General features: G+C 34.9%; 1 protein-coding gene and 1 long non-coding RNA gene across 3 annotated transcripts in view; one reads left to right on the top strand and one right to left on the bottom strand.

Moving 5' to 3' along the window:
• MSRA (methionine sulfoxide reductase A) overlaps positions 1-26,840 on the top strand; it is a 536,950-nt gene that overhangs the window by 156,135 nt on the left and 353,975 nt on the right. The gene's annotated exons all lie outside the window — the stretch shown is intronic.
• On the bottom strand, positions 6,486-20,724 carry LOC141504275 (uncharacterized). Its single transcript, XR_012473265.1, has 4 exons — positions 20,566-20,724; positions 8,309-8,356; positions 8,125-8,193; positions 6,486-6,519 (listed from the first exon to the last, which is right to left on the bottom strand). It is a non-coding gene; the product is annotated as an uncharacterized LOC141504275 (long non-coding RNA).

Here is a 26,840-nt window from a genome sequence, read left to right as displayed (position 1 = left end):
GAAATAAAATACTAAGAAAAACTTTCTCTTTATTCAAATTGCCCAGGATGCTGATTTATTTCTATTGGAACAATAGAAGTATTACAAAATCTGCCAATGAAGCAGTGAATTGAAGTGAATTTTCTTTCTGGTTCTATATTAATAATTTTAGAGTCATAAGAATTGAATGGGACCTATACATATTAAGGCAAAAAGGATTTTAAGTTCATCACAGTGAATTGTAAGAAATTAGAAGAAAAAGTATCATGTGAACTTGATTTTATTTTGTACCTGAAATATTTCCTCCAAATAAAAGTACTAAATGTGATCTCTGCAAAAATTCATGATGGTAAAATGATACCAAAAATAAGGCCATTTTTACTGAATGTAAAATATTTGAAATTTCTCCCCTAACTGTAACTTCTTAACCTATTAGAATGGAAGCTCCTTTAGAGCAGTGATTGTCTTACTTGGTTATGATAGTATCCCTAGGACTTAGCATAGTATCTGACATAGTAAATGCTTAATAAATGTTTTCTCATTCATCCATGTGAGAGAGTCAGCATGACATAGTGAAAATATCTTGAACTGAGAAATTTGGGCCCAGCTTTGTTATCAATATGTTAACAGGATGTTACATATCTGAATTGGATCACCTATGGGATCTCATTTATTTTAGCTATACAATGTAAATATTTGAAAAGATTGTAAGCTTCTTGAGGGCAAGCCCTGATTATTTTTGTCTTTGTGTTTGATGTATGATAGATATTTAATGTGTTTATTTACTGATTGACTAGGTAAGAGCTTAGCCAGTGTTATCATCATACTTTATTTAGAATTGTAGGATTTATAAGATCAGACAGTTTACTCTTCAAGAAATAGAAATTATAATAATATTTGCGTGCAAATAGTTATTGTAGTTAATAAGATTTTGGTTGTTGGATTTCTTTATTTCTCAATTTAATCTCCTTGAGAAATTGCTGGCTATAGCAATCACCTGGATTTTGATTTAACTCAGGTAATTGAATCAGTTATATAATATATGGGTCAAATATTCAAAAGTTTATCTCCTTTTGCATACTAAAAGTCACCATCTATGTGATTCACTTTAGCTGACTAAGATGGATTTATCATGGAAATATTGTTCAGAGGGTGTGATAGTCTTAAGATAGTAATTATCTGATTAAGTACCCTAGTAAAATAGGCAAAGAGTATGTGAGTTGGCATGGGTAGAAGAAAGGGGGGGTGAATTAGGATTGAGGATATTTGTTTGGGTTCTAAATTAAATCCAAAGATTTATTTGCATGCCCAACTTCCATTTTCAACTATTTTTTTTCCTTTTCCTGGATTTATTTTCAGTTCAGTTTATTTTAACAAATATTTATCCTGCACCTGCTTTATATAAGGTGCCTCATGTGAGACACTCTGAGAGATGGAAAAGAAATATAAGATATTATTACTACTTTCAAAAGAATTACCATTTTATTAGATAATTAAGGCATATACATATGTAGCATTTAAATTACAAAATAGTATATGATGAAATTCCAAAATGTATGCATGAATAATAGCTAAAGCTCAGGATGGGAATGAGACAGGTGAGAAAAGTTAAGGTCAGAGAAGTATCTTTTTTTTTCTTTTAACTATATTGAAGAAGAGGATCAAAAATGAAAGAATGAGTTAATGCATAGAAAAACATTTGTTAAATATTTACCATGTGCCAAAATCTGTGCTTGGGGAAACAAATACAAAAGCAATGATGACCCTTTCATTCAAGGAGCTTCCATTTTAATAGCTGGAGATAACACTAGAGTGGAGTAGAAGCCAAGGAGGGACAGTCTGCTCCTGAATTTTGCAGGTCCAAGAGGATCTCATCAGCCTAGAAGACAAGGGCAAAATCTACTTAGATGAAATCTTATACTTGGCTCCAAAAACAGCTTCCTAAGTGTGGGATGGAGAGGTGCATATATAGACTTTAAACAGATCTAGGGATTTAAGCAAATTGCTGATGCAATTGGCATGCCCCATGTAATGTGGAAAATGATGCAAGTTATTGTCTTGGACTTATTGAGAGACAAGAGAGTATTCAGGACCAGTCCCACTGTACTTGCATCAGACCAGCCCTGGAGTATCGTGGTCAGGTCTGTGATGCCACATTTTAGGAAGGAGAGTGATCTGGGAGAGTGCATGCTGAGGAGGGGATCCTGTATGGTGGGGAGACGAGAGATCTTGACCAATAAAGACTGGTTGAAGGAAGTGGGGATTCTTAGCCTAGAGAAGAATGGCAGTTAAGGTAATGGAGAGAAAAAACATTTCTAGTGAAGAAGGACCTGGCCAAGTTTGGGCAAGTTGCTTAATCCTTACGTGATCTTTAGGCTACTAAGATTATAAATTACCAGCATTGACAGAAGGATTTCCCTTTTGCTGGTGAAATCACAGATTTAGTCCCTGTCCCTACCCCTGTCCTTTTGATATCTTAGGTAAAAAGGATGGAATGTGGTCTACTTGCCCCTAAGGATTGGAATCAGTTAGATTGATAGAAGGTAGAAGGGGCAATATAGGTTTGATGAGGGAGGGAAGGAGATAGATAGATAGATAGATAGATAGATAGATAGATAGATAGATAGATAGATAGAAAGAAACAGAGAGAGGAGAGAGAAGAAAAAGGAGGATGGAGAGAAATAGAGGAGAGATAGAGGGAAGAGAGAAAGACAGAGACAGAGAAAGAGAGCGAGTGAGCGAGTACATGTTTGAATGTTGTCTTCTATCATAGACTGTGGGCCAGAGGCTGTCTAGCTTTTTTTTTTTTTGTATCAGTAGTGCTCAGTTCAGTGTCTGGGACATTGAGATGCGTAATGTTTATTGGCATTTAAAAGTGCCTAGTTGTGAGCATCTTGAAAAAACAGGGATTCTGCAGATGTGGGTTAGACTGGGTGGTCTCTGAGGTGTTAGCTATGAATCTAAGTTTGTAACAGTAGATGCAATATATGTTTGCTATTGTTACTCAGTGTTTTATGAGATTACTGGTCCAGGGTGGTCAGAGAATGTTTCCTGAAGGAGACAGAACATAGGCCAGACCTTTTCAGATGGTTAGTACTTGGCAAAATAAAGAGCTGGTGGGAAGGCATTCTAATCAAGGGGAAACAGCATTGAGCTGGGAATGCATACGATTTGTTTGTGTGATGTGGTGGAGATGGTCCTGAATGAAATACAGGATTTGTCTTTTCTTTTAATTGATATTTTATTTTTCCAATTACCTGCTATAGTAGTTTCTCAACATTAATCCATTTGCAGATCTATATGTTACACATTTTTCTACCACCCTCCCTTCCCACCTCCCTTCTCTTGACAGCAAATAGTCTGGTAAAAGTTGTACATGTACATTCGTGTTTAACATATTTACATATTAAATCAGGAATTAAGGGGAATTAGGACTAAAGGAAAAGAAAGCAATCCATGAAATAGGTAGAAAAACATAAGAGTTTTAAAAAAGTGAACATGGTATATATTCACTTTTTGTAGTTTTGTTTTGTTTTTGTTTGTTTTTGTTTTCCCTCTGGATATGAATGGTGTATCCAAAACAGGTCTCCCAGGGTTGTCCTAAATCTCTTAACTGGTGAGAGAAGCTGCATTATCATAGTTGATCAACTCACAGTGTTGTTGTTAATGTGTACAATGTTCTCCTGGTTCTGCTTCCTTCTCTCAGCTTCAGTTCCTGTAATTCTTCCCATGCTTCTCTAGAGTTTGACCACTCAAGATTTCTTGTAGAACAATAGTACTCTATAACATTCATATACCATAACTTGTTCAGCTATTCTCAATTGATGGGCACCCTCTCATTTCAAGTTCTTTGCCATTGGCAAAAGAATTGCTATACATATTTTTGAAGATATAAACTTTTCCCATTTTTTTGTGATTTTTTTTTTTTTTTTTTGTATATAGGCCTAATATTGGTACTCTGGGTTGAAGGGTATGATCAGTTTATTGCTCTTTGGACAGGTCCAGACAGGATTTTTCTTTAGGAAATAATGGGAAATGAGAATATAAAGTTAGTTTGGGACCAGATTATAGAGGGTATTGAATGGCAATTTTGGAATTTGGATTTTATCCAATTGCCAATGTAGAATAACTAATAGATCTTGAGCAAGAAGGATTCATGTTGCAAGAGATGTTATAAAGCAAAATTAATCTGGGTGGAACTTCCACACTCTATGGTGAACAAGGTATACCAGAAATATAAGTTTCAGCAACATTGTGGGATGATTAACTATGACAGATTTAGCTCTTCTCAACAATACAGTGATCAAAGACAATTCTAAAGAACCTGTTTTTTTTTTTTTATGTTTTTGCAAGGCAAATGGGGTTAAGTGGCTTGCCCAAGGCCACACAGCTAGGTAATTATAAAGTGTGAGAGGTCAGATTTGAACTCAGGTACTCCTGACACCAGGGCCGGTGCTCTGACCAAAACATATTATTTTTAATTTTTAAAATTTGTTTTTTGGTTTTTTCCTTCTCATATTTTCCCCCTTTCTTGTTCAAATTCTTTTTTCACAACATGACTAATAGGAAAATGTTAAACATAGTTGTACATGTATAACCTATATTAGATCACTCTCTGTTGTGGTGAAGGGAGATGAAAAGGAGGGGGAAAAATAGGGAAACTCAAAATCTTACAAGAATGAATATTGGAGATTACCTTTATATATAATTGAAAAAATATAAAAATTCAAAAAAAAAATAAGTCTTAAGCTTTAAGCCACTTATAAGATTAGGGATAGGGATTCCCTCTATCAGTGTCTAGTCTTGGAGAGCTGTGATCCAGAGATTATGGACTTGCCCAAGATCACTGTCAGTATGGCTCAGATTGGGATTTGAGCCCAGGTCTTATTGCCTTGGAGGCCAATTTCTCTCTTTGCTTTACCAGGCTTTCTCAGCAATCCATTTCTAATTTTAAAATCCATTGTTTTCTTTGCTAGTATTTGAATGTATTTCTCATTTCATCTGTAGAGGCCTACAACTTAAAGGTCACGTTGAACACTTTTACCCCCTCAGAAGCAGATTTGCTTTGACTCATAGGTTTGTTCCTGTATTTGCTTCTTTTGTCTTTTTTTCCCCTATGGTATTAATATGATACTTCACTCTTAGATTTAGAAATAAGTCCATGCACCTGAAGGAAAAGGTCCTGGGTTCAGCTTCTGACTTTGCCATTTAGCAGTGGGACTTTCCCCTGGACTTCAGGTTCTTTATGTATAGTATGAGGTTATATTGAGGTGCAGAGCTAGAATGGGGTTCCTTGGGAAGTATAAATTTCAAAAGAAACTTGTAGAAATGTCAGTTGCTCCAAGAAATTTTGAAATAATGAAACATCTGGTGACACAGAAGATAAAGCATTGATCCTGGAATCAGGAAGATATGTGTTCATATCTGACCTCAGAAATGTTATAGCTGTGGGAACCCTTCCTCTTTGCCCCATTGCCTTTCCTTGTTCCCCTTCCCCATTCTTTTCCATTTCTGAAAAAGCAAAACATTCCCCTATGGCACTGGTACTATCTACTAGGAGACTCCTTGTTCATTTCCCTCAATACTCACTAACTGGGTGACCCTAGACAGGTAACTTCAACTCTCTCTGTGGACTCAATGACCTCCAAGTTCTAATTCTGCAATCCTATCACAAAGGAAAAAAAAAGGATTGGGACGAGCCTCCTTTCTCCTATTTTAATTGAGGATAACTTTGATTTAAAAACAGCTCAGAGACATGAATGACTTTTTGCCAAAGACCTTGTTGGCTAAGAATAGTTTGACCACCTGTTTCTCAAATCCTGACCACTAGGGATTCCAGTGTCTATTTATAGAATCCTAAAACTTGGGAATTTGATGAGCCCTGGTCCTGAATTCAGAAAGGTCAGACCTTTTCTTCTTAACACTGTCAAGGAAAATCCACAGGCTTTGCAAACTCTGTTAGCTCTCTCTATAGCTTCTGTAGGTCTGTAGAAAGTCAGTATTTGGTACAAATTAAAGCTGGTGCTTCCCCAAAATGCTGGCTGTTAACCTCTTTCCCCTCTAGTTCCCATGACTTCTTTCAGCTGCTCATAGAACCAAGGCGATACTAGTCCTTCACTTTCCCAGTGAGGAAACAGACTCAAGTAATTGGAATGAATTAAGATTTATGATTTGCATTTTACAACCTTCTTTCCTTCCAACAACTCTATGTGTCCAGCAGTACAAGTATTATTATGTCCTTCTAAGAAAAGATCCTAAGTATTATTATGTCCTTTTAAGATCCTGAGACTGAAAGAAGTTAAAATGATTTGCCAGTGTCACCTAAGAAGTAAGTAGTAGAGCAGATACTAAAAATCCAGAGGTCCTAAGTTTTTGTCAGTATCCTCTCTAATATAGCACTTTAAAATTTGCAAATAGTTATGGGTCAGAGAGCTTTGATATATTTATTTTAATTTATTATTTTTACCTTTACAAAGGAATTTCTCTTCACCTACCTCTCTTAGTTTCCTATCCTTGTCTTTACGGAGGGTGCTTCTGTTCCTTGTAGAGGAAAAGAGAATGACTATATTATTTTTGTTTTGTAACCAAGCAAAATATTTCACTGTGCTTCCTTACTTATAATAGAGGAGGCTTTCAGAAAATACAAATAATAGAACTTTACACCCCTCAAGAGCTTTTTATTTAAACTTAAACTGTTTAAAAATGAATAATTGTCTTAGAGGCTGTTGGATCATGTTTTTGATCCTGTAAATTTTAGCCACATATCATTTCTAGAGGATTAATAAGAGTATTTTAATTCTACAAAAAGGTTTTCATCACTGGCATCTTAAGATTTTCATTTTTTTTATTTCTTGGCATATTTTTATATTTAGTTACATATAGGCATATGGTATAAGTGACATGTATCATATTTTAAAAATCAATTTTATTGATCTTTTGTTTTTATATTATCTGTATATATTCTCAGTATTTCCTATAGCACATCAATACTTAATTCTTTAAGAATCATGATTTGTTTGTCCAGTATCTATACAATGGCTGTCTACTTTGCTTCTACTAGAAGTGCTACTATAAATAATTTCCTTGGATGGTATGTCTAGCATTGGGTGTCCTATATACAATGAAGATTGAATTTAGGATCCTGCTATTTCAGTGATCTTTCGGATGTACAGCTAAAAAGGAAATTATATAGGCTTTAAATTTTGTTCTGGAGAAGAGTTGAAAAAATTCACCTCCATTTCTGAGATGTGGGACTATAGATGAAGAATATTGCATGTACTATCAGACATGGTCAGTTTTGGTTGCTTTTACTTTCCCTTTGTAAATTTTCCTTAAAAGGGAACCCTCGATAGAAGAGAAAGGAATATATTTAGAAATGAATGTGGTATTAAAAAACAAGGCATCAGTAACATAAAATATACATTCTACTTCTTGACATTATGGAACCAAAGAAGAAACTAGGCTTTTTTTTTTTTTGGTTTTGTTTTTTAACCGATAGAGAATTCATTATCTTAAAAACAAAAAAGCATATATTTATTTTTGAAAGCGGCAGAACGAATAGAAAACCTGAACTTGAAGGCAGAAAATCAGGGTTTTAATTCCAACTGTTTTATGACCTTGAGAAAAGCACTTAATTTCTCATTAAAAAATAAATTTTCTTGATAGCTTTTGTTTTTATATCACCTGTGCGTCCCCATTTCTCTTCCCACCCACCAACCTTCCATAGGGCAAAAACATTTTAAAAAGGAAAAAAATGAAAGGGAAAAATTCAAATAAATCAAGACAAAAGAATCTAACATTATATGCAATGTTCTTATGTCTTTGGAACCCCCATCTGCAGAGTTTTGGGGAGAAGAAATCCTTTATTTCTAAGTCTCATTTTTTTTTCACCTAAATGGAAACAAATCATACTTATGTTGTCTACCTCCTAGGACTATTGTGTTTATGTTTGAAGATGTGAAAGGAGTTTAATTTTGAGAAATCCCCCCCAGCCTTATAGCCTTCAATATAATGAACAGATGTTAGCAAGGTGTTAGAATAACTGTAAAGCTGAATATATCTCTGATCCATTTATGCTGTGCGAACACCTTTCTTTGATGGAATTAAAGGGAGCAACCTCATTAGATGAGCAAAAATTAGACACACCTTTGCAGGGCTTTAAATAGCTAAACCCTGGGGCTTATTTGGAAGAATGTCTTATTGAGGTCCAGGATTCTGAAATACAGAACAAAATGAAATTATCCTATGAGAGGGCAGTTTTAAGTCCAAAATGTATTCTTTTATAAAAAAGATATTGTCTCCGGATTGGATGGCTGAAATTGATACATACACATTTTGATAATTTGTTTTTGTTTCTGCTTTCTTGGTAGTTTTCTGGCTGTAAAGGAAGATAGGAAAAAAATTAGGAGAGGAAAAAAAAGAGAAGACTGAAGGAGTGATGACAAGGTCATCTTGTTTCCCCTCCCAGCTTCATTATCCTAATGAAGAAAACTCGGAGGTTGGAATAGTTGACCCTCCTGTACTTTCATGCATATAACATGTCCTTTTGTGGACATATGAAGGTAGAGGTCAGTAGAGGTGAAAAGGAGGCGACAATTGGCTTGAAAGTAAGGACAAGATGAGCAAGTACACAAAATGATAAGATTTTTTTCTCAGATCAATTTGAAAGTTTATCTGGTTTGTATGACAGGTAGTCACATAGTTTTAGAAAAATGTCTGCTTTCCTTCAGAGGCCCAATGTCTAGTCCATAAAGATTATTACAGAGAGTTTTTAAAAACAAAGAGTCTATCAAGTGAGACTTAATGAGAAAAGGCAATGCCATTGACATTGAAGTTTTGTCAAGGGCCACCTTTCCAGTAAGTCATGAAGCTTGCTGAAGTCCTTGTTATGGGTTGCTACCATGATTCCATTCCTGAATTTTTCTAGTATTTCTTGCTGGGAGAAGATTATTAACTGAGGCTGGTATAGGTCTTTCCTTTTCTCCCTCAGTATTTCATCATCAATAATCCAGAGAATTGAAAGAAATAAATGTTCTCTTGCTCTCCAGAAGATGGGGAGCCTTCTTTTGTTCCAAGGAAGAAGGACAAAGCTTGTCCGAAGTAAGAGTTTTCTTGTCCGACCGAGGCTGCTCTGAGGCTCACTCTTCAAAGTCATGTAGGCTAAGAGACATGGAAATCCTAGTAGCTGTGTGACCTTTAAGAGGATGTTTAAATGCTCTTTGACACTCTCAAGGAGCAGTGCTAGGGTATATGAGGAGAGAGAAACTGACAATCAATTCTGCTCTTTTCTCAGAAACAAGTAGTGATAGTTTTCATTATCCCTTTGGGATATAGGAGACAATTAAAAAATGAAAAGCAAAAAAAAAACACTATAGGTATTGCTCCTCTGCATCCAAATTATAAATCCATGATGTATAAGTAAAAATTCTCTGAGATTTTTTTTCCCCATATATACAAGAACAGTTTTTTCTTGGTTTTATGGAGACATTTGGGGGAAGAACAATAGTTCGGGCTGTCCACTGGTCTACATATATTTTTATATATATATATATATATATATATATATATATATATATAGTTTATAGGAAAGCACATTTTATTGTAGAAGTGCCTGTTTTTATTTTGCGTTTGTTGAGAAAAGGAACCTTCTTTCCTTCCATTTATTGGTTGCCATCTCATATCTTTACTATGTTAACCTGACAAACATTCCAATCAATATATTGATCAGGTACTTTTTCCTGTCCATTTTTGCTAGCCATTTGCAGGGCAACATTTTAGTACCTCAATCTCTATTTTTTTTTAATTTAGCTGGGGCTAGGAATAATGTTAGCAACCCATAACAATGACTTGAAAGTTAATGAAATGAGAGACCCTTTTCCCATTCTATCACTGCAACAGAAGCTTTCCTATTTGTTCTATTCCTAATTTTGCATCTTCAATTAATTTGTAGACTCTGAAAAAGCATGTTTTGTTTTCTTTCAGCCTTCTTGAGAAAGTGACCTTTACAACTTCAATATCTTTTCATTTTCTCAGAAATGATTTACAGATGTAGCACTCAATATGTCACTCAATTCCTCAATTCCCCTTGCCTGCCTGCCTGCCTTCCTTCCTTCCTTCCTTTCTCTCTCTCTCTCTCTCTCTCTCTCTCTCTCTCTCTCTCTCTGAGATGGGTTTGATTCAATCCGGAAGAAGGTAGGATCCAAATGAGAGCAAACTAGCTCATGCCTGGTTAAAAAGAAAAAAAAGAAACAGATCATTATGTAAAGCCAGGCTAAATATCAAATCTGAAAATAATTCCTTTTATTTCAGAGAATCATGGAATATTAGCTTCAGGAGGACCTTTAATATATATCTAGGAAAGCTAAATCATACAGAAGTGATGGGAGCATGTTAAAGAACACATAGCTAGTTAATGGTAGAGTCTAGCCTGGGTCAGTATCCTGTGAAGAAGGCAGAGTAGTGGATGCCATTATTCCCATTTTCCAGATGAGCAGTCTAAGGCCCAGGGGAGTGAAGCACCTCGTCCAAAGTCATAAAAGAGGCCAAAACAGGACTGGAGCCTAGGTTTCCTTCCTAACTCTTAGCCTAGTGAATGCTCCAGTTTTCTATATCTTTCCCTTACCAGAAGGTTCTTAGTCAAGTCAAAACCTAAACTGTTTTTTCCCTGAAAGATTTTCCTTTTCTTTTGGTGATAAGGGGAGCAAGCATAGATTCATATTTTAAAAATTAACTAAGAAATACCTTGAATTACAAATGAATATACTTCTAGATTCATTTAGCTATAGTTTTTAAATGGACATAATTATGACTGCATTAGTGTAGCATTAATGAACATTGCTAATTCTTTGGATGTAATTATGTGTAATAATAAAATATAAATATTGAATGAATAAACCTGAGCCTTTAAAAAAAGAAATATTGTATGCACATATATATGCTATATCATGTAGTTAGATAGATAGACACATATCATCGATTCAGATTGTGAATTCATGTTGCTACCAGGCTTTCAGACACCCAATTTATAAACACAGTCATTATGGGTTCTCATGGGGGAAAAAAAAAAGAGCAACGTAGGGAATGCTTTCTCAGTAGCGTGATCTAATATATGTGTGTGTCTAGCCAGGTAATAATTCCTTTCCTAAGAGAATTGTTGAGAAGAGTTATATAATTAAATATCATCTGTTTCCATCTTTAATGCTTTTTTTTGTTTTTTGCCCCATGCCCTCCCTGGCTGATCAGTTGCTGCCTTTGTTTGAGAATGGCCAAAGAAAATGGCTGCAGCTCTGACGAATTGCATTCATTAAGTTCTTGGGATGATGAATCCCCAAGCAATGCTTCATTTAATTTAGCATGTGCCAAAGCCAAACATTTTACGGAAGGCCCAGAACAAGAGAGGGTTTTATTGCAGATCTAGGTGGGTTTGCTTATAAAAGAAAGGGAAAACTGATTCTCTTAGAAAATAATTTTGGGGACTACTTTTATTTCACAAGGTAAGTGCACATCTTTTAATTAGTAGTGTTTTTTATTCAGAAATGAATGAAAACTGTGGTATAGTAGACAGGAGCCTGGCAATAAGATACAGTTTTTATTCTAATGATAACTATTAGTATTCTCCAATGTTAGAATTGAAAGTAATCTGATAGAAAATTTTGATAATTCAGTGCAATCTCATCATTTTATAGAATGGGCCATTGAGGAGCCAATGTATTTGAAAGTATTTGGAAACCATAAAAAACACTTTGTAAAGAAAAACATATAGTTATAATATTTAATGATTATATTCATTTCTCACCTTAGAACCATCACCTTTCTCATGCTTATTCAATCATTTTCCTAGTCTACTAAGATCCACAAGAGGTCAAATGAATTATCTGACTAGTCAGTGACAGAGTCTCAAATCCAACCAATTATTTTCTGTTATATTACTCTACCTACTTTATTAACAAATTTCTACAGTTACAAAGTGCTTTCACCTATATTACTCATCTGTTTCTTTCACTACTTCTGTATGTTAGTAAGTCAGTCAGTCAACAAACATTTATAAATGCTTTCCAATACATACCAGGCACTTTGATAAGTATTGGAGATAGAAAGAAAGGGAAAAACATTCTCCCCACTTTGCAAAGAACTCATTTCCCATATGGGGACATTAAAAATTGCATAGATTATGTGATATTTATGTTTATCATATTTCTTATATGTATTAAATAATATGATGTAATAGTTGATACTCTTAGAGGGTAGGCATTATTATTGGGGGGGGGAAGAGAGGGAAATAGGGACTGTGAAAAACTTCTTAAAGAAGGTGCTGTTTGAACTGAGTCTTGAAAGAAGCCAGGGAAGCCAGGAGGTGAAGGTAAGCAGAGAGGAGAGAGAGATTACAGACATGGAAGATGTCAATTGAAAAAGTATAGAGACCAACCAAAAGGCTTCTGAAATAATCCATGGTGAAGTGATGAAATCTTGCATCAAGGTGGTTTTAAAAGTTTCAGAGAATACGAGGAGTATTAAGAAAGTAAAATCAGTAGTACTTGATAATAAATTGGATGTGAGAAGTAAAAGAAAGTGAAGAGTTGGGGATAATAACCCAAGTCACTCTTTCTTTGTTCTCCTTCCATTTTAATCCTTCTTCTTAGACTCCTCTAGATCTTTATCAAATTCATGTCTGCAAAATAGGGTACCTCCAAGTTTCTGTCTTAGACCCTCTTCTCTTCTTCCTCTAGATTCTTTCCCTTGGTGAACTCATTAGCTCCTATAAATTCAATTATCCTCTTCATACCATGATTCTGGGATTCATTTATTCAGCTCCAACCTCTCTCCTGACCTTCATTCTCACTTTCAATTGCATATAGACATCTTAAACTCTACTTGTCCAAAACTGAACTCATCTTCCCCTGAGACCTAACCCTTTTCTTCTTCCCTATTACTTTCAAGAGTAAGACCATCCTTACAGCTCCTCAAGACTCAACCTAGGTGTCATCTTTGACTCCTTATTCCACCCCCCATATCCAATCTTTTTTCTAAGTCATGTTGATTTTTACCTTTGCAACCTCTCTTCTACTTGCTCCGGGTTCTCTCTTGAGTCCCTGCCCCCAGCCCTCTTTACTTCACATCTGGTCCATCATAACAGTCTACTGGTTGATCTTCTTGCCTCAAGCCTTTCCTTCCTCTAGGCCATCCTCCACTCAATCTGTCAAGGTGACCTTCCTAATGAGCAGGTCTGACTGTGTCACCTTTCTCCACAATAAACTCCAGTAGCATCTGATTACTTCTAAGATCAAATATAAAATCTTCTGTTTGACTTTTAAAACTCTTTTTAAGCTGACCCCTTCCTATTTTCCAGTCTTACTCCTTTCTATATACTGTATGATCTGGTGGCCTCATTCTTTCTTTAGAGGGCATTGCCTCTCCTGACTCTACCTTTTTTGCTTGTTGTCTCCCATTCCAGAAACATTCTTCCATCTCCCTAACTTCCTCCAAGTCTCAGCAAAAATCTCACCTCCTACAAGAGACTTTCCACTGACCACCTTAATGCTGATTACCTTCTCCCTCATTGCCCTCTCATAAATGAATTTTCTCTCCCCAAAGTTATGAATGGCATTTTTATTTTTAGGCTTTTTTGCAAGGCAATGGGGTTAAGTGGCTTGCCCAAGGCCACACAGCTAGGTAATTATTAAATGTCTGAGGCCAGATTTGAACTCAGGTACTCCTGACTCCAGGGCCAGTGCTCTATCTACTGCTAGCCTCCCCTGAATGACATTTTAATTGCCAAATCAGGCGATCTTTTCTTAGTCAATCCTCCAACAGCATTTGACAAAATAGAATCTTCTCTTCTCTTGCATGTTCTTTCTTCTCTCAGTTTTCATGAGACTACTCCCTTCTGATTCTTCTCTTACCTGTCTGGCTTGTCCTTTTCATTTTCCTTTCTTCATTATCCACAACAATTCCCCCTTACTGGCAATTGTCATATTGTTTCTTGGTGACCTTATCAACCACTGTAAAATTATAGTCTCTATACCAGATAGTCTCCCTCTTCAACTTCCAACTTTACCACTTTACCATCTAACAGTTGAACATTTCATCAGAGACATCTCAGACTCAGTATGCCCAAACCACAACTAATGATCTTTCCTCCTAACCTTATTTTCATTTCTCCATTTCTATTGAAAGAAGTACCATTCTTCCAGTCTCCCAGGTGCATTTTAGCATTTTCCTTGACTTTTCATTTTCTCTCATTCTACACATCTAATAAATTGACAAATTCTTCTATTTCTATCCCTACAACTTATCTCTTATTTTCATTTTCTAGATACTCCCACTGACACAACTTTAGTCTTTTATTCTCTCGTCTTGAATATTTCAATAGCCTTCAAATTGATTTCCTTGCCTTGAATATTTCATTATTCTAATCTGTCTTCCATATAACTGTCAAAGTGATTTTGATTTAAGTCAAGATTTGCCCCTATCTCTCTCCTACTTGTTTAACTTGGTGGCTCCCTATTGCTGGTACAGTAGCATATAATCTTCTCTATTAGTCTTTTAAAGCTTTTTGTAATTTGATTTTTTTCTCTCACCACTCTGTTTCTTCTCAGGTCACCAGTTACTTCCTACTTGCTAAATCCAATGTTCTTTTTATATGTCTTATCCTCTATAATCGCTCTATAACTTAAGACATCTACCCATCCCCTCCTACTGGCTACTCTGTCTGTCTTCCCTTGGCTTCGAAGATCTTTTACTCTTTACTGTTTCTATTCTTTTCTCTAACTCTGGGGGCAATATATCTGGACTCAGTTTCCTCTGGAATCCCATACTCACATCTATAACTAACTACCTACCAGGAGTTCAAAATAGATGTTCTGTTGACATCTTGAATTCAGCACATAACAAAATGTTCTTACTATTTGCCCCTCTAAAACCATTCATCCTTTTCCCCATGTTCTTAACTATGAGACTGTATTTTACTATTCATTTTCTTCACTTTTCATATTTAATCTGTTACCACAATGGTTTTCAAAAAATCATAACTTTCTCAATCTTTTTATGAAATGACATACTCAAATAAATTGTCTGAGTTTATATTTTACTAAAATAAAATTTTGAATTTATTGCAATCATAACATCAATCATAAATATATCATAAATGTAACATGCACAGATTTTAATTTATTTTTTAAAAAGTCATTTAATTCTATATATTTGAAACACAAATGACAATGTGACTCAGGAGTTTTAGATTAGAATTTCTCAAAACATGAATTCTTTGATATTGGTGGTAGTCATTATTTTTCATCTATCAAATAAGATTGATATTTTAACTTCATAATGGCCACATCAGAAAACTCTTTTGAATAAATGGTATGAATAATAGTAAAATTTCTATTTCTTTCTTTGACATACCAGAGAATTTTTCAATATTCATTCAGAAGACAAGTTTATTAATACTTCTTCAGATGGAATAAGACCAGCTGCATTATATTTCTTCAAGGCACATGGCTTCCTTAGCCATTCATATTTAGAATATTTAGGTGAGCTGCTCTTACAGATTGATCACAATATTTAATAAACAAGGCTTTAATTTGTCTATTTCATTTGAAGGACATGTGTTTTTTAAAAAATTAAATATATTGAAAATATTTTTCAATTCATTATTAGTAGCTCTAACTTTTTGATAAATTCAGTCATTTTATCTTTATGGATCAGTGTGAATTCAAAGATCTAGCATTAGCTTATTTAAAGTACTGTTTTTCCAAAAATATCCAGCAAATTTCTGTTATAAAATATATTTGCTTCATTTTTATTGTTGTCACTTTAAATGGCAATTTCTTCTTTTAGTGCAAACACCCATCATAGTACTTTATTTAGCACAACAAATCTAGGGTGTTTAGTTATAATGGAAGTGATTTATATTTTGCCCTAATATAGCACCATGATTTTGTAAAGGGCATTCCTTTCAATAGACTCTTTTTGTAAAGGTTATTATTTTTGGAGCAACTTGAAAGACTACATATAAGTCTTCACTTATGTTTCTTCATATAAGTGTTTATTAGTGAAGCATGTGATATGCCCTACTTGTACAAAGTGTCACATTTTTAACTAGCACATATAGATCTACAGTTTACTTATCCTGACATTGAGTCTCATCATTGTGTAGTCTATTAAAATTCTTCTCTATCATTTTAAAAAAATCTAACAATTATATTGAAAATTATACTTTATGTGACATATTTACTAATGTTTACAAAAATTTGTCCCTTATATCAGTTTTATTTTTATTTTATCTTTTTTTAGGCTTTTTGCAAGGCAGTGGGGTCAAGTGACTTGCCCATGGCCACACAGCTAGGTAATTATTAAGTCTCTGAGGCCGGATTTGAACTCAGGTACTCCTAACTCCAGGGCCAGTGCTCTATCCACTGCGCCACCTAGCCATCCCTATACATGTTGTTTTAGAGATGATCAGGCTTCCCCCTTCTAGATGGGGGTTTAAATATTTCACTCAGGGTTCTAAGGGTACCCTTGAGGTGGAGGGGATATCTACAGTGCTATCTTTCTCACTTCTCACATTGAGATGTTTCATCATTGTTAACCAACAATTAATTCTTCTGTTACAAGTAACCAGTTAATATCAATTAGCTTTTACAAAGGAATTTTTTTTTGAAGATATAGCAAGAATAAAAGTCACAAATATTTCACTCCAACATCCTTTCCTATACCACTGGAGAATGGTGGGCTCAGACTTTATATGATTTTTACCTAGCATTTATCCCACCAAATTCATGTCCAAGTACAGCATTGTGGGTTATAGTGTACCACATGCTTAATATAAGCCAAAAGACAAAAAAAGCCTAACATGATAGCTTTTAGGTTGTATTAACCAAAAATTACAGCTCCATAAGATATGAGTAAAAACTGGATTTATTATAAGAGAAATGAACATGCATGTGAATGGAGCACAGCACCACACGCAAAACCTTGGGTATTTATGTTACAGTGAGGACAGAAGGTTGCCAGAGGAAAAGAAAGGGAAGGGGGGAAATTCCTTAGAGATGAATCATGAGAAAAGTGAAGCATGTCTGGGGTCTCTCTTGAGTACTGCCTAGATCATGAAAGTAGGGTGGTCTTGCTTATCCTCAAGTTCCAGCTGCACAAATGATTTATCAGTCTGGGTGAGGCTGGCCAGAGCTAGGAGTGTAGCTGACTTGGCTTCACACGAGCACTGAGAGTTTAATAGAATTCAGTTGCAAAAGATCATCTCTGGAAAAATAGGGCAACTCAAGAAAACAAATTCAGGGCCACTCCACAATTACATTTAGAAAAATAATGTTTCTAGAATGAAGGAAGTAGTTCTTTTTGGGAGCCAATTGTCTAATCTTGTCAAGCCACATCTTCTTGTTTAATCAGTTCTGGTTGCTCCAATTTAGAAAAGTCATTGACAAACTAGAGCATTTATAGAAGAGGGTGAGCTGATTAGAAATCATGCAATTTGAAGGTCAGTGGAAGGAACTAAGTATGTTTAGTCTGAAGAAGACATGCTTTAAGGCAATATTAAAGGATCTTTTAAATATTTGCAGGAAATCATATGGAAAAAGAATTAAGTCTCATGTAGTCTGTCCACAGAAGGAGACTTAGAAAAAATGGATAGAGGTTGCAGAGCAGGACCATAATATGGAAATAGAATTGTCTTGTGTAGTCTGTCCATAGAGGGAGACTTAGGAATAATGGATAGAAGTTACAGAGACAGACTTAGGTTTAAGATGCAGGATAAAACATTTTCACAATGAAAGATAATTACAAGTGAAATGGATTGTCTCAGGATTTAATGGATTCCTCAATGCTGAAGTTATAGAAGGAATAGATAAGAGTTAGACAGGTGAGCAATGAAAACCCATGATCTCACATAGTACTTTGCATCTCAGTCTGTGTCGTACTCCAGTTATTTTTTGTTAGTATGTATCATATCACTCATTGGAATTTAAATTCATTGTAGACAGGGATCATGATTTATCTACATCTTGTAGCTGTCCAAAGTTCTGCACAGGGTAGGAATTTAGTTCCTTAGAATGCAAAGTGAAAGTGGTGACAACAAGAGAAAAGAGGAAGCTTGTCTGACATTTTGGGAATTTCTCAGAGGGTTGTTACATCTACTTGATCTAAAAAGTGTATAATCTGATGTCTGTTTAGGGTTAATTTTTTCTTCTCAATAGTCCCTTTAATCAGAAAAAAATTAGTTTGTGTAGAAATGAAAAGAAAAAACCAGAAAAATACGAGGATTGAGACTTTTATTATTTCCAAAAAGCAGAATTATACATACTAGAGATTTGTGACTAATGGAATCATATATTACTTTCCCCTTGTAACTTTACCTCCTCAAACCACCCACTCTCCAAACAACCCAATAACCCTTTGAAAACTAATCAAATAATCATGTTAAAAATGAAAGCCTCAACCTCACAGTGCTGTTAACACATAAAAGACTCAGGGGTAAATCATTTTTAAGTATGACAAGTTTTCAAAATGTGCTTCATTAGAATACAGGAAAAAAAGGAGATTTTTGTTTTATCAGTGATACCATGAAGGAGGTTTTACTCCCCTTCAAATCTGGATGAATATTTATATGTGCATGGCATGACAACAACAATTACCCCAGCCTGAAGATTAGCACCAGTGTTTTCTCTAGTAATTCTAAAATGTAAATGTAAATCTGAAGCACTTCCAGTCCTCAATCTGAAGACTGAGTGTATTCTTTGTATGTGTCTTGATAATTTTTGCCACTTTATGTACTGTTCTTAATTCCGTGCTACTTTTTCAAAGGTATATGATGAGATTACATTGAAGTAGTATCAAATATTTGAATATTTGGCAATATCAAATGACTAATAAAATTAAAAAATTTAAAAATCCTGTGGCACCAACATTCATCCAATCTCCCATGATTAAAACCTTGGCACTATCTTTGGCTTTTCCATTACCTCCCTTATTTAATCAATTAGCTTAGTCCTATGACTTCTAGTTGAAACATTCACTTGACCTTCTTTTATATAAATAGCATACTTGGCAGTAACCTTGAAATTTTATTGTTAACTATCAATTGATTCAATTGCAAAAAAAATTCAGAAATTGTCTAGTGAAGACTTCTGACTTTGTGTTCTCAGTTCATTTCCTCAGTCAGTCCTGAGACTTTCTTAGTAGGTGCATTTCTATCTTTGGTTATTGTGAAAATCTGAAATCTTTTTTTCTTAATGGAATTTATCTGTTTCAGAATTATATAGAAGCACTGCATGCCATTTAATAGGGATATACTGTCTTGAATGCTGTATTTTGAATTGAGTAACTCTATATTAATCACTTAACTATGGTAGACTTTGATCTCAAGGTACCCGAAAGGTAGTTAGAGAGATGAGAAATAAAGAAAAAGTTATTTTGACTTTCTAGGCTTCTTTCCCCTAATTTAGGAAGTTAAAGAAACCAAAAAAGTGAAATTACAGCCTCAATGAATAATAATCAGGGAAAGTATTGAAAATATGGTCATGATGGGGTAGCTAGGTGGTGCAGTGGATAAAGCATTGGCCCTGGAGTCAGGAGTACCTGGGTTCAAATCCGGTCTCAGTCACTTAATAATTACCTAGCTGTGTGGCCTTGAGAAAGCCACTTAACCCCATTTGCCTTGCAAAAAACCTAAAAAAAAAATATGGTCATGTCAATGTATACCATGGAAACAATGTAAAGACTGACAAATTGCCTTTTGTGGGGGGTGGGGGGAGGGAAGTAAGATTAGGGGAAAAATTGTAAAACTCAAAATAAATAAAATCTTTAAAAAATAAAAAAATAAAATGAATTGCTCAAGATAAAAAAATATTGTCATGATCACAGTTCTGAAGTTAATTTTTTTGAACATTGTGCATACTACTTATATCATTTCTCTAATTTACTTAGATGAAAATCAAGGAAAGGGAGCAGCTAAGTGGTGGTAAAGTATTGGTCCTGGAGTCTGGAGGATCTGATTTCAAATGTGACCTCAAAAACTTTTTAGCTATGTGACTTTGGGAAAGTCACTTAACTCTAATACCCTTCAAAGGAAAAAAAAAGAGAAAGACAATCAAGGAGGAAAGTTCCATGATAGGAGGAAAATATTTTGGGAAAAATAATTAACATGATTGGGACAAAAATATCTTGAAGGTGGAAACTGATTTTTTACCTTTTTACTTAAAGCATTTTTTGTTTAAGATTTTTATTTCTTATCTAGTGAGTTAACTTAGACAAAATTTGTTTCATCTTACTTTTAACACTTGGATGTTTTTCATCACTCTACCTCCAGAATAGCTGTATAACTTTGGGCAAGTTACAACCTTTCAGGTACTCAATTTCTATAACTGAAATAAAAATAATACTTTTCTAATATACTTTCTAAGGTTGTATGAGAAAAGTGTTTGTAAAGTATGAAGTGCTGTTAAACCAGGTTCTAGTTATGCTCTGTATGTATGCTCTGTATTGTACAAATCACTTTACGGAGGTGGTGGTACAATGAAATGAGCATTGGACTTGAAATCAGAAGTTCTGGGTTACATTCTTTCCTCTGACATTTCATACCTGTGTAACTTTGGTCAACTCACTTCATCCTTCTTGCTTTCTGCTTTTTTTATCTGTAAAATGATGGTATTGGAGTAGATGGTAGATCAAGCTTTCTGCCAGCTCTAAGTTGATATTTCTATGATTCTGTGTTGATAATTTAGTCTTCATTTCATTATCTATAGTGCAAAATAAAGGAGTTAGGTTAGATGTCATGTAAGACCTTTATTTTATTCTCTAAATTTATTTGAATCTCTAAAGATTTATTTGGATAGAGGAAATAGAAAACTGTCTAAGCATTATACAATTAAAGGAAAAAAAAACACCACCAAGAAAAATGATTATACCTTACAAACATTGAGCACTTTATGGTTATAGAGAGCCTTTTCACATACCCTATTTTTATATGATCCCACAATAGCCTTGTAAGGTTGGTAGAACATATCTTGATAATCTGGATGAGGGTCCTCAGAGGATGGTATAGTTAAAGTCAGAGGAACCTGTCTCTGATATATACTGATTAATTGACTCTAAGCAAATTGCCTAACCTATCAATGTTATATTCAGTTTTCTAAGGCTATAAATTGCAGAGTAGTTGACTAGACTATGCCATACTATATAATAACATTGAGAAGTATCATTAAATTTAGCAAATAAGAGGCCATTGGCAATTTTAGAAAGAACAAGTTCATTTGAAAGATGAGATCTGAATACAACGGATTGAGAAAGAGAGTAGAGGAAGTAGGACTTTCTCTAGAGCTTTGCTTGTGAAAGGAAGATGAAAGATAGAAAAGAGTTTAAGGATGCTAGGATCTAGTGAACTTTCTTTTTTAAAAGGTTGTAGGCATCTTGGTCATGTTTGTAGGCAGGGCAGAAGGAACCAGTGGACAGAGAGAGTTTGAAGTTTGGAGAATAAGAAGGAATTATAATGAAGGCAATTGGCTGGACAAGATTGAAGGGGATCAGATCAAGATGTTGACCTCGTTACAGAGAAGGGAAACATCTCCATTAGAAACAGAAATAAAAGAAGTCAAGGGGTCTTGAGATTTAGAGAAAGGGAGAAGAGGGAGCCTGAAATGGCCTAGATTTTCATGAAAAAGTATGAGAAGAGGTCTTCATAAGAGATTTTTATGGAAGACTTGAGGAGGAAAAGAAAAGATTTAATAATTAATTGAAGGGAGTAAGATAGAGAATCAATTAAGGAGGAGTAAAAGGATTGCCTTACTATAATGAAGGCCCATTTGAGAATAGATATCCTGCATTTGAAGCAAACTTGCATTTGTCAGCATACTTCCATGACTTCCTCAGATTCCATTCTGCAATACTCAAATAGGATCAAAGCAAATTGATAATGGGAGTAATCCAGGTTAGTATTTGACAAAGGACCTAGAGAACAAGAAATTTGAGAGGAGAGAATGGGAGTTGAACTGCTTCACTAAAGCATAGAGTGAAAAGAGAATAAGATGTAGCTAGAGCAGGGTCTGTGACCTAGGAAAATCCTGAGGGACCGAGGAACCAGAGAACAAGTGAAAGTAAAGAATAGCTTTAGTAAGAGTAGGGTATAGGAAGAGATGGAATGGCCATGATTATGATCAAATAATAGATTTTCAGAGTTCTTGATCACAGAAGTAGAATATCTATGGCAAGATCAAGAGTATCTCCATTGCTTTGTCTAGCTGAGGTGAAGTTGCAAAGTCCTTAAGTCTTTAACCCATGTGGGAATTGAAAGACTGAGTAACTAGGCAGTAAGGGTTCTTGAAGGAAAATCAACAGTCCACTTAATATAAAGGCAGGGGTTGGGGTAGAAAAGAAGTCTGTAAGTTAAGCACTGAATTCATTGAGAAAGGAGTGAGAATGACCCATGAACCAATAGATATAAGCCACAAGGATCTGGATTGGGTGATAAATTTGCATAGAATAGACTTTGAAGTGGGAGAGGTTATGGAATGACAGTAGTAGCACAGGAAGAGTCTATAAATGGTAGTAGTATAGAACAAGGAATTTTCTGTTTCTCTTCCCAAGACCAGTACTGAATAGGATGCCTTGCTTTACAATATTATGCATAGGAAGGGAAGACTCACTCTATGAGTGCCAAAAGCTAAAAGGAAGATGAGGAGAAGAGGTCTAAAATGAAGATTATTATTTATGGAAAAGAATTACCATACGGCACAGTGGAAGGGGTTTGCTTAACTGGTATGGATTGAGGTATATGGGGAACAAAGAACAGTGTGGGACTGGAGGAAGAAGGGGTTATTTACTTTTAGGCACAGAGGAATTCTACTTTTTTTGTTTATAACAGCAATACTAGTCAATATAATAAACTTTAAAGTCTATAAGATAAACAAGAGCTTTCTATCTTTATTGACAAAATAACAACAAACTATTATTAATGAACACAATTGTAAGAAGAAATATATTTTTTAAAAATTTGTCCAAGTTGTTCATCCCTTAGTGTTTAAATTATTGCATATTTGATTGCATTGGCAGTAATAGCAAACTACTGATATGAAATCACCCAGTTAATTAAATAAAGATTATATTACTGGAAAAAGCTAAATCATCCACTCAGCCATGTTGAAAACACTTTCACAATCATCTTTATGATAGTTTCACAATTTGTTTATTTAGTATTGAAATTTTTGCATTATATCAAGTCATTAAAATGAAATAGATTTTAAAATATATTTTCTAAATCAGAAACTATTTTACTTTCAGCCATAGTGGTATGGTAAAAAGGGGTACTGGATTTAGAATCAGATTTTAGATTCATTACATTCAGATTTTAGATTCCCTCAATTATTGCCCTATGTGATTCTTAGAAAATCATTTAACCCATCTTTTTTGGGCCTCATTTTCTTTAGCTTTATAAAACAAGGTCAGATTAGATAACCTGAGGTTTACTTTTAGCTCTAGTGCTGTTATCAGTTAATCTTCTTTACTATCAATTTCCCCATCTGTAAAATGAGGAGCTTTGATTAGATGATATTTAAAGCTTATATTTTCAGAGATAGTACATCTTCAATCACTATCATCTTCAGAAAAACAGCAATCTCAGGACAAATTGTATGCTATTCAAATCCTACCTATCCTTCAAGGCAAAGCTTTACTATTACCTCCTCCAGGAGAGTTTCCCTAATCCTTATCAGTTTATAATGATATCTCCCTCTTCTAAATTCCTTAATTCTTATTGTCTATCCCTCAGAAATGGCATTCCATCAAATTTCCCTAATTTTTTTTTTTTTTTTTTTTTGTTAAGTCAATGGGGCTAAGTGGCTTGCCCAAGGCCACACAGCTAGGTAATTATTAAGTGTCTGAGGCTGGATTTGAACTCAGGTACTCCTGACTCTGAGGGCTGGTGCTTTATCTACTGGGCCACCTAGCCCCCTTCCTTAATCTTTTGAAGTTCAGTTTAACTGTTACCACCTACACAAAACCATCCCTGAGGACCTCAGATGGTAACCCTTTTCTAACTGAGGTCTTACCTTGGTATTTTGCTTATACTTCCCAAATGCTTTAGCTTTTTGATAATTTTTATTGTCTAATTATCTATGAAGATATATGTGCATGGTATCCTTATGTATCTTATCCAAACTTTATATTTTTATTAGAGTCTAAGCATACAAATGCTTAATATCTGTTGAATTGATTATCATTTATACTTTATAAAATAATTTTTGAAAATAAAGATTATTCATGTATAAATACTTCTAGGATCTGTGGTTTCATCTCTTTTGGTACTCTGCACTCTACAACTTGGATAATTTTCTTAGAGTTTACTGCAACCCCAAAATTTCATCACAGTGCAGCCAGACTGGGATCGAGCCTCTGCTATTTTATCTAGATCTGCATCATACAATAGAGATACACTGTATCCCCGGACCCATACTTAAGACATTTTAGCTTGGTAACATCTGTCATGGTTCCTGGAATTACCTCCATTCCACAGTGAGACTTTGGAATAGGATTTTCGTGGAGAATATAACATTCATACTTCTATTTTTTATTAAAAATGTTTCATTCATACATCTAGCCTTTAATTTATTCATTCAGTAACTATTAAGTATCTGTTGTTTACAAAGCACTTTGTAAGCAGTGATGGAAATGAAACATCTGAAATTTCAATCAGATATAAATAGGTATAAATGAACTAAAAATGAATTAGTGGAATATTTAGGAATTTTTTCTTTTTAAGGTAGGTCTTAAATATGATTAAAATATGCTATCATAACCCCTTCTTCTAATTTTCCAAGTGAATTTTCAAATGCTGAAAAAGTATCATTTTTATGAATGTGGATCCTGAGCTTTGCTGGCAAATGGAGAGATAACAGGGGTCAAGGACAGTACTTCACTGGTTCTAGTCCTGAATGGAAAATGGGGGCCCCCAAATCTTGATACTGAGAGGAAACTAGATCATATGATTTAGAGGACGGAAGGAACTTTAGAAATAATCTAGTTTATGCTACCCTTACCCTCCACCCCATTCCCATTTTGAAAATGAAGACACTGAAAAACCAGAGTAGTTAATTTACTTGGTCAGTGTGACACAAATACAAACCCAGATCCTTTGACTAAACTTTGTGCTGTCATTTAAAAAAAAATATGCTGTTACCTGGAATTGAAAAGGTGCTTAGGACTTTTATTAGAGAACAAAACAAGAAACTTTGTGATCTTGGAAAGCTTGGGCTGTTCTACAAGATTGAAATGTTTTAAATGTAGTAAGCGATGAGGCTAATTCAAAGGACACAGCCATAAAGATTGAGGGTGGCCGGATCTAATATAGGCCTCCAGAGGAAAGGCATTCATTTTTTTCTTCAATAGAGGACGTGCTAGAGGTACTCGAAGAAGAGTTAAGCTTATTTATTCAGTAAATATTTCCAAAATGTCTGTTGAATGCAGAGTATTGCACTGGGATTTGACTAGGACAGTTAAGACAGTTTCTGTCCTTCAAGGAGCTTATAGTCTAGTAGGAGAATAAGGCAAACACAAATAACTATACAGAGTTACTTGGTGAGAGCACCAGAAAAATGTAAAATAGTAAACTGTCAAGTCTGAGAGTGAAGATAGTTACAGAAGGGGAAAAAGAAAATGAAAGAAGCATCCTGCAGAAGGTGTCTTTTGTGTTTTTTAAGGCAAAGATAAATATTAACAAATGAAAAGGGGTGATGGTACATTTTTTTTAAAGTTTTTTTTGCAAGGCAATGGGGTTAAGTGGCTTGCCCAAGGCCACACAGCTAGGTAATTATTAAGTTTCTGAGACTAGATTTGAACTCAGGTACTCCTGACTCCAGGGCCAGTGCTCTATCCACTGCGCCACCTAGCTGCCCCGATGGTACATTTTTAACCATAGGAATGGCATAAGCAAAAACTGGGAGGGTGGGGAAATCACAGGGTATGTTGGAGAAACAAAGAGAAATCAGGATTGTTGGGAGTGTATAAAAGGGAATAATATAAAATAACCTGGAATAGCAGATTGGTATCAGATGATGTAGGGCACTGAATGTCATTCAGTTTTAACTAAGGGAGCTACTGAGAAATGTATTTGGCACTTTAATACTTTTTATGGTAGAGTAGTTTTTTGTTACCTTAAAATAAATGATAGATGGTATCTTTTGTATTGCAGTGTATATAATACAGTTTTTGTATTGATCTCATCTATTTTTCCATTCTTGCATTGAAGTTTTTTTTTTAATCTTCCTTTACTATCCCCCCTCCACATGCCTCCTCATCATGTTATGGTCATAATTCTAGCTTCTTCTGGACTGTGCCAAAAGAACTCAGACTTTGATGGGTCATACTAATTTGCAAATTGGAACACCAGGCTGCATGTTTATCATGGGGAAGACCAGGGGATCGGCATTAGGGGCATGACTGCTAGGTGATAGAAATTTTTTTGGCCATAGCAACCAATGAGCAAGCTGGTTCAGTCAGGCAGAGTAGAAGTGGTACATATATTATCTATCATCTAGATGGAAATCTCTGTAGGATCAGGTCTTATTTATCTTTGACTCTCCCCAGAACCTTGTACAATGCTTGACCTATCTTTGATATTTGTTGACCTGTTGGATTTTCTTTTTTGCAACAGATTGCCTCTCACTTTAGACTTTTCATTTGGGGTCTAGGAAACAGCAAAAATCCAAAGCACTGTAAAATAAGTGAATCATATATTTGTCCCCCTTCCAATTTTCTTCTCTGTCCTTTGGATGGTTCTCATCAGACTGATGCATTTCTGACTTTTCTTCTTCCATCCTCCATCAAAACCTATTTCTGTTTCTCTGTAGAAAGTGCTTGTTAGAATA

Source organism: Macrotis lagotis, chromosome 1 (genome assembly GCF_037893015.1).
Source record: "Macrotis lagotis isolate mMagLag1 chromosome 1, bilby.v1.9.chrom.fasta, whole genome shotgun sequence".
Taxonomy (NCBI): domain Eukaryota; kingdom Metazoa; phylum Chordata; class Mammalia; order Peramelemorphia; family Peramelidae; genus Macrotis; species Macrotis lagotis.
The sequence above is the reverse complement of the archived record's forward strand: the minus strand, read 5'-3'. Positions and strand labels throughout refer to the sequence as shown.